We start from the raw sequence: 8,654 nt of genomic DNA on the forward strand, positions 1-8,654 counted from the left end.
CATATTATTAAAGATTTGAAAAACGCTTAGCAAAACAACTAAACCCCCCATTATGTGTGGACCCTCTACTATTCGTGCGTCATTTATACAGGTGCAGCTCAGAGGTACTACAGGTTCAGTGCCAGACCAGTGCAATCAAGGGAATATTGCAATAAAGCCAGTCAAATGAATCTTTTGGTTTCCCAGTGCGTATAAAACTTAATGTTTACACGCTGCTGAAGTCTATTAAGTGTGCACTACCATTACGTCTAGAAAAACAATGTATCTACCTTAATTTAAAAGTACTTTATTGCTAAACAAGACTAACCATCATCGAGCTTTCAGGGAGTCATAACCTTTTTGCTGGCAGGAGGTCTTGCCTCGGGGTGGCTGCTGAAGGTGGGCGCCGCTGTGGCAATGTCCTAAAATAAGACATAAAGTTCGCCACATCAGTTGGCTCTTCCTTTCACAAATAATTCCTCTTTGAAATGTGATCCTGTTTGATCGTATTTTATCCACAGTGGTACTTCGTTTCACAATTGGAGTCAATCCTCTCAGACCCTGCCACTGCTTTATCAACTAAGTTTATTTCATATTCTAGATCTTTGCTGTCATTTCAAGTCTTCACCGGGAGTAGATCCCGTTGCAAGAAACCACCTTCTTTGCTTGTCTATAAGAAGTATCTCCTCATCTGTTCAAGTTTCACCAAGAGATGGCAGCCATTCAGTCCCATCTTCAGGCTCCATTTCTAATTCTAGTTCTTAGGCTATTCCCACCACATCTGCAGTTACTTTCTCCACTGAAGTCTCGAACCCCTCTGAGTCATCCAGGAAGGTTGGAATCAACTTCTTCCAAACTCCTGTTCATCTTGATATGCTGACCTCTTCCCGTGAATCACAAATGTTCTCAATCAATGGCATCTAAATGGTGAATCTTTTCCAGAAGGTTGCAATTTACTTTGTCCAGATCCATCAGTGTAATCATTATCTAGGGCAGCCATAGCCTTACAAAATGTATTTCATAAACAGTAGGACTTTAAAGTCAAAATGACTCCTTTATCCATGGGCTACAGAATGGATGTTGTGTTAGCAGATGAGAAAACGACATTAATCTTGTTGATCATCTCCATCAGAGTTCTTGGGTGACCAAACTTTATTGTCAATGAACAGTAATATTTTGAAAGGAATCTTTTTTTCTTTAATTTTATTTATTTATTTATTTTGAGAGAGAGAGAGAGAGAGAGAGAGAGAGAGAGAGAAAATCCCAAGCAGGATCCACGCCCAATGCAGAGTCTAACACAGGGCTCTATCTCATGACCATGAGATCATAACCTGAGCTGAAACCAAGAGTTGGATGCTAAACTGACTGAACCACCCAGGCACCCCCAAAGGAATCTCTTTTTCTGAGCAGTAGATCTCAACAGTGGGCCTAAAATATCCAATAAACCATGTTGTAAAACGGGTGTGGTGGGTTCCAGGCTGTGTTGTCCCCTTTATAGACTATAGACAGAATGGATATAGCATAATTGGGGGGGGGGGGGGCCCTAGAATTTCCGGAATGGTCAATGAGCATTGGTTTCAATTTGGAGTCACCAGCTACGTTAGCCTCTAATAAGCAAGTCAGTCTGTCCTTTGAAGCTTTGAAGGCAGGATTGACATCTGGTAGGTATGAAAGTCCTAAATGGAATCTGGCTGTTGGGTGCAAAAGGCCTAGCTTTTGGCTTATCTCAGCTTTTGACATGCCTTCCTCGCTAAACTTAATCATTTCTAGTTTTTGCTTTAAAGTGAGAGACGTGGGGGGCGCCTGGGTGGCTCTGTCGGTTGAGCGTCCGACTTCAGCTCAGGTCACGATCTCGCGGTCCATGAGTTCGAGCCCCGCGTCGGGCTCTGGGCTGATGGCTCGGGGCCTGGAGCCTGCTTCCAATTCTGTGTCTCCCTCTCTCTATGCCCCTCCCCCGTTCATGCTCTGTCTCTGTCTCAAAAATAAATAAAACGTAAAAAAAAACCAAATTAAAAAATTAAAGTGAGAGACGTGGGACTCTTCCTATCACTTGACCACTGAGAGGCCATTGAGGGGTTACTAAGTAGCCTAATTTCAATATTGTTGTATCTCGGGAAATAGGGAGGCCTGAGGAGAGGGAGAGAAATGGGGGAATGACTGGTGGGTGAAGCAATCAAAACACACACAACATGTACTGGTTACATTTTCCTTCTTACATGGGTGCAGTTTGTGATGTGCCCCACCCCCACCCCCCCCCAAAAACAACTACAATAGTAACAGCAAGGATCACTGATCAGAGATCACCATAACAGGTATAATAACAATAACAATAACGATAACGATAACGATAACGATAATGATAAAATATTGCTAGGGTTACCAAAACGTGACACAGAGACACAAAGTGAGCAAATGCTGTTGGAAAAATGATGCTGATAGACTTCATCGATGCAGGGTTGCCACAAACCTTCAATCTGTAAAAAACACAGTCTCTGCAATAAAGTGAAGTACAATAAAATGAGTATTAGGCAGTAAATTGTAGGCAATATGACACATAAAAAGGGGATGGCCTGGGCGGCTCTGTTGGTTAAAAGTTCCACTCTTGATTTTGGTTCAGATCTTGATCTCACCATCATGAGATCGAGCCCCAAGTCGGGCTCTGCCCTGAGAGTGCAGAACCTGCTTGCGATTCTCTCTCCCTCTCTCTCTGCCCCTCCCCCTCTTGCACTTTCTGTCTCTCTCTCTCAAAAATAAATAAATAAACATTCAAAAAAAAAAAACCATGAAAGGAAGGATAGCAACCAATCCCAAACTTTTTCTCCTCTTACCTGTTGCTTTAAATCAGTTCTCAGAAAGAGAAAGCAGAGTGAGCTGCATTATTATTACTATTATTTTTATTTTTACTCTGCAGAATTCTCTTTCAGATTTGAATTATTTCGTTGAATGGAGATGCCGCAACTAGCCAAAATTAAACAACTTAGAGCACAACAAGGTATATTTCTTTCCATCTGTGAGAACTGAATTAGCTGCAAGTAAGAAAAAAACATCCAAAATCACAGGGGCTTAACAAAATAGCCGATTATCCTCTCTCCCACATTAAAAAAAAAAAAAAAAAAAATCTAGCAGTAATCTCTCTTGGGCTGGTAACCTATTTCATGGTGCCAGGAAACCAGGATTCTATGTTTTGCTCTATTATCCTTAGCACATGGTTGCCACGTCATAGTCTGAGATGGCTTCTTCAGGCTCCAGATATCACATTCACATTGTAGCTAGAGGAAGGGGAAACAAGTAACAGCCCTTTCCCTTTAAGGACATTTCCTGAAAGCTCCTTGTGCGACATCTGCTTGTATCATATGGGACGGAATCTAGTCACATGACCACATCAAGCTACAGGAAAGTGGGGAAATACAGTCTTCTTCTGGACAGAGATAGGGCCCCTCAAAAACTAGGGATTCTGCTAAGAAAAAAAAGGAGAAAAATTATTAGAAGAAAACCTCTTTGTCATGGAGGGCTTTTAGATTTGTAATGTTCCATAGGTAAATTAAACACATTTTTTTTTTAATGTTTATTTATTTTGGGAAGAGAGAGACTCACAGAGTGCAAGTGGTGGGAAGGGCAGAGAGAAAGGGAGACACAGAATCTGAAGCAGGCTCCAGGCTCCAAGCTGTCAGCACAGAGCCTGACATGGGGCTCGAACTCACGAGTTGTGAGATCACGACCTGAGCTGAAGTCAGACGCTCAACCGACCGAGCCACTCGGGCACCCCACGTTCCCATAGATAAATTAATTTATTATGTAAACAGGTCAGTAGCTCTTCAAACAGCAAAGTAACTCCCACAGAGTAAACATCAAAAATCTATTTTAGAATTTTGCAAACTAAATTTAACTTTCCAAATGATGATTTAAGATGGCCTTTTTTGATAGAACCGATGAATATTCCTTTTTCTAGAAGCATACTTCATGATGAAGAAAGAATGAAAGCCAGTTGGAAAACAACATCTTTTTTTTTTTTTTTTTTTTTTTTTTTACTGTTTATGTATTTCTTTTGAGAGAGAAAGCATGAGTGGGGAGGGGCAGAGAGAGAGAGGAAGAAGGAGAGAATCCCAAGCAGGCTGAACACCGTCAGTGCAGAGCCCAATGTGGGGCTTGAACACAGCTCAGATCGTGACCTGAGCTGAAATCAAGAGCCGGACATTCAACTCACTGAGCCACCCAGGCACCCTGGAAAACATCTTAAAAGGAAGGAATTTGGTGCCACCACCCAGTTGCGTTCCGCTTGGCAAGCAGACAACACTGATACAAGTTTGGAGCCCTGCTGATGGAGTCATATGTCCCTGCTAGGCTGGAAGGACTACATGGCCACACACCTTGCATGGACCAAGGGTGCTCCCTGTCGCAATGTGTTTATTGCAGTGGCCCAAAAGCGTATAACATGGGCCAATGATGAGCTCAATTACTCCCTACAGAAGTCATATCATCTCAATATGATAAGGAAGCTTGATTAATTAGGAAGAATTGGACATTTACATGAGCGAAATTATCATAGCATGTCCTGAAACACTGCAAGAAAAACTGGGTCCTAATTATTCGATCCTAAGTTGGGTTCAACTATACTCCTCATGACTCCTTTGATCTATCTCCCAGGAATTCAAGTTATGAATAAATACCTGAATACACATGTTAGAAAGGTTTTGCCGAAGTGGATCCTATGATGTTTTGCTGGAGCGTTAGAGTCTGTCAGGAGAGAGTTGACAGAGGTAATGATTGCTAGCTGCACAGCCCAGAGAAACCCTACTTTTATGGGAAATAATTGTAGAACGAATCGGAAACCTCTAGTGTTCTACACCACACTGTACCTATAAGCAAATTTTGCTTTATCAAAAATCCCTCAGATGGGCTTAATTTTTCTAAATTTTAAGAGAATAAAAGGGTCTGAAAGAAACCACTTGTAGGATTTCCCTTTGCATTCATTCAAACACAGATAATAATAGCTAATGGATGGTACAGAAGCCTTTGAAGGCAGTGATAAACTCTTTGGGGGGGGGGAATGTTGCTAGAGTATGAACTTCCTACACTATAAAAAATAAAACCACTTATTCTTTTCATTCACAAGAGTAGCTTGGTACAAGTAGAATTATGAACATTTTTTGAAATAAAAATTGGCTTTCCTATTTTAAAAAAGTGCTTACCATTCTCTTCAGATTTTATACTGTTTTGCAAAAAGAGGTTTGCAAAGGGAAGTTTGCATTGCAAAACAATCTGGATAAACCAGGGATCTGAATAGTACGACCTGAGCAACTGTTATTACAGCACTTGAACTCGCTGGCCAAGGGGAGTTGCCTCACAGTTGGATAACTGGTGCTTCTGTTTTGGGGTAACTTCCTGGCACAACTGAGTGCTTCCTTTTTGGACACAGCTGCTCTATTGTAATACTACCAATGTTACAAGAGAAAAGTAAGGCCTAAAATGGGGATCCGGAAGCAATGTCTCATCAGTTTAAAATTTTAATCTGTGAGTAAATGAGCATACGTACAAGTGGACAACACCGTGCAAATTACATTGAATATTGTGGTTTTGTGAGCAGGGATCGGTTAGTATCTTGGGGTCATCTGTGCTATCTGTCTGATTAGCCATTTCGTATAAGACATGTGGTATCATTTTTTTACACATTTTTAAAAATTATTTTAGAGAGCGAGGGAGAGAGCGCGTGAGTGGGGAGAGGGGCAGAGGGAGAAAGAGCCTTAAGCAGGTTCCGTGCTTAGTATAGACCCCGACATGGGGCTCAGTCAACCCTGGGATCATGACCTGAACCAAAATCAAGAGTCGGATGCTCAACTGACTGAGGCACCCAGGCGCCCCGAGTTATGTAATGTTATCATTCAGATTGGACTCTAAGTTAAGTAGATAATAATTCCCCACACAGTGCTTTATTTTAATTGTGGTAACATTTTTTTTAGTTTATTTGTTTGTTTATTTATTTATTTATTTATTTATTTAGAGAAAAGTGTGAGTGGGGAGGGGCAGAGAGAGAAGGAGAAAGAATCCTAAGCAGGCACTATGCTGTCCTCACAGACCCCCAACTCAGGGCTCGATCTCATGATTGGGAGATCATGACCTGAACCGAAATCAAGAGCCACTTGCTTAACCAAGTCACCCAGGTGTCCCTAATTGTGGTAACACTTGTAAGTGTTCTGTGACTTTAAGTACATTCACATTGTCGTGCCCCCATCACTACCATCCACATCCTGTTTTCCATCATATCATACTGAAACTCTGTACCAATTAAACACAGCTCTCAATTACTCCCTCCCTTAGTCCCTGCTAACCTCTATTCTGCTTTCTTTTTCTATGAACTTGACTGAAATCGGTACCTCCTATAAATGGAATCATACAATATTTGTCCTTTTGTGACCGGTTTATTTCACTTAGCATAATGACTTCAAGATTCATCTGTGTTGTAGCATGTGTCAGAATTTCTTCCTTTTAAAAAAAAGAATGTTTATTTATTTTTGAAAGAGAGAGACAGAGCTCGAGTAGGGGACGGGCAGAGAAGGGGGAGACAGAATTCGAAGCAGCTCCAGGCTCTGAGCTGTCAGCACAGAGCCTGACATGGGGCTCGAATTCATAGACTATGAGATCATGACCTGAGCTGAAGTCAGACGCTCAACCGACTGAGCCATCCAGGTGCCCCAGAATTTCTTCGTTTTTAAAGCTGAATAATATTCCAGTGTATGTGTGTACCATATTTTATCCATTTATCTGTCAATAGACACTAGTTTGCTTCCATCTTTTGGCTATTGTGAATAATGCTTTTATGAATATTGGTGTATAAGTATCTGTTCATGGGACGCCTAGGTGGCTCAGTCGGTTGAGCATCTGACTTGATTTCGGCTCACAGTTTGTGAGTTTGAGCCCCACATCGGGCTCTGTGCTAACAGCTCAGAGCCTGGAGCCTGTTTCAGATTCTGTGTCTCCCTCTCTCTGTCCCTTCCCCTCTCATGCTCTCTCCCTCTCTCTCTCTCCCTCTCAAAAATAAATTAACATTAAAAAAATTTAAATATCTGTTCAAGTCCCTGCTCTCTTTTGGGTATATATCCAGAAGTGGAATTGCTGGATGATACGGTAATTCTGTTTTTAACTTAAAAATACTATATATGTATTTATTTTTGGGAAAGTGGAAGCAGGGGAGGGGCAGAGAGAGTGGGACAGAGGATTCGAAGAGGCCTTTTCACTGACAGGCTGACAGCAGTGAGCCTGATGTGGGGCTCGAACTCACGAACCATGAGATCACAGCCTGAGCCGAAGTCAGATGCTTAACCGACTGAGCCACCCAGGCGCTCCAACTATTTTTAACTTTTTGAGGAATCTCCAGACTGTTCTCCACAGTGGCTACACCATTTTACATTCCCATCAGCGGTGCACAAGTGTTGCAGTTTCTCATATCCTCATCTACGCTTATTATTTTCCGTTTTTTTTTTTTTTTTTTTTAATAATAGACATTTTAATGGGTATGAGGTAGTATATCACTGTGGTTTTGTGGTTTTTTTTAATTTTTTTTTTAACGTTTATTTATTTTTGAGACAGAGAGAGACAGAGCATGAACGGGGGAGGGACAGAGAGAGAGGGAGACACAGAATTGGAAGCAGGCTCCAGGCTCTGAGCCATCAGCCCAGAGCCCGACGCGGGGCTCGAACTCACGGACCACGAGATTGTGACCTGAGCTGAAGTCGGGCGCTCAACTGATTGAGCCACCCAGGAGCCCCTCACTGTGGTTTTGATTTGCAATTCCTTAATGATTAATGATATTGAGCACTTTTCCATGTGCTTATTAGACATTTGTTTATCTTCCTTGGAGAAATGTCTATTCAAGTTCTTTGTCCATTTTTAATCAGGTTTGTCGTTATTGTTGTTGTTGTTGTTGTTGTTGCTGTTGTTGCTGCTGTTGCTCTTTAGATATCCTGGAAACCAATCCCTTATCAGATATATGATTTCACATAGTGTTTTAAGGACTAATTAAGTCCACGGTTATGGCTAAGTAGTGGAGGACTCATGGGATGAACACAAGTTTTGTGTAAATGAATGAAACATACTGATAAGCAGGTCTCATGGGGGAAAGAAGAAGTAGTCCAGAAATCCCCCACAAATGCCGAAGTGAAAGAGTTTGATCTTTCAGTCTTAGGCAGAGTCTGTTTTTTATCCTCCTTGGTTGTGTGGGTGTGGCATTACCTGAAGTTTCTTCCTCCTTTTCTCAACCCCAACAACCCTATCAAAGACCCACCTCAGACAGATCAATGATTTGCTTTAGGGCAGTGTTTCTGAAAGTTTCCTCACTTAATAATTTTTTCCATATTCACATAATATGTAACATTTCTTCTAACACTTTTCTTTAAATCAACTCAATTATTTATATATATTTTTTATTTATTTATTACATTTATTAATATATATTATATATATATATATATATATATTTTTTTTTTTTTTTAAAGTAGGCTTCATACCCTACATGGACCCAACACAGGGCTTGAACTCATGACCCTGAGATCAAGACCTGAGCTGAGTTCAAGAGCTGGATGCTTAACTGACTGCGCCACCTAGGTGCCCCTAAATCAACTCAATTTTAAGAATTGAATTTATCTTAAAAGAAAACTTTAAAATCAATATTGTAAATGGAA

The sequence above is a fragment of the Panthera onca genome, chromosome B4 (genome assembly GCF_046562875.1).
Source record: "Panthera onca isolate mPanOnc1 chromosome B4, mPanOnc1 haplotype 2, whole genome shotgun sequence".
In the NCBI taxonomy this organism is placed as follows: Eukaryota; Metazoa; Chordata; class Mammalia; order Carnivora; family Felidae; genus Panthera; species Panthera onca.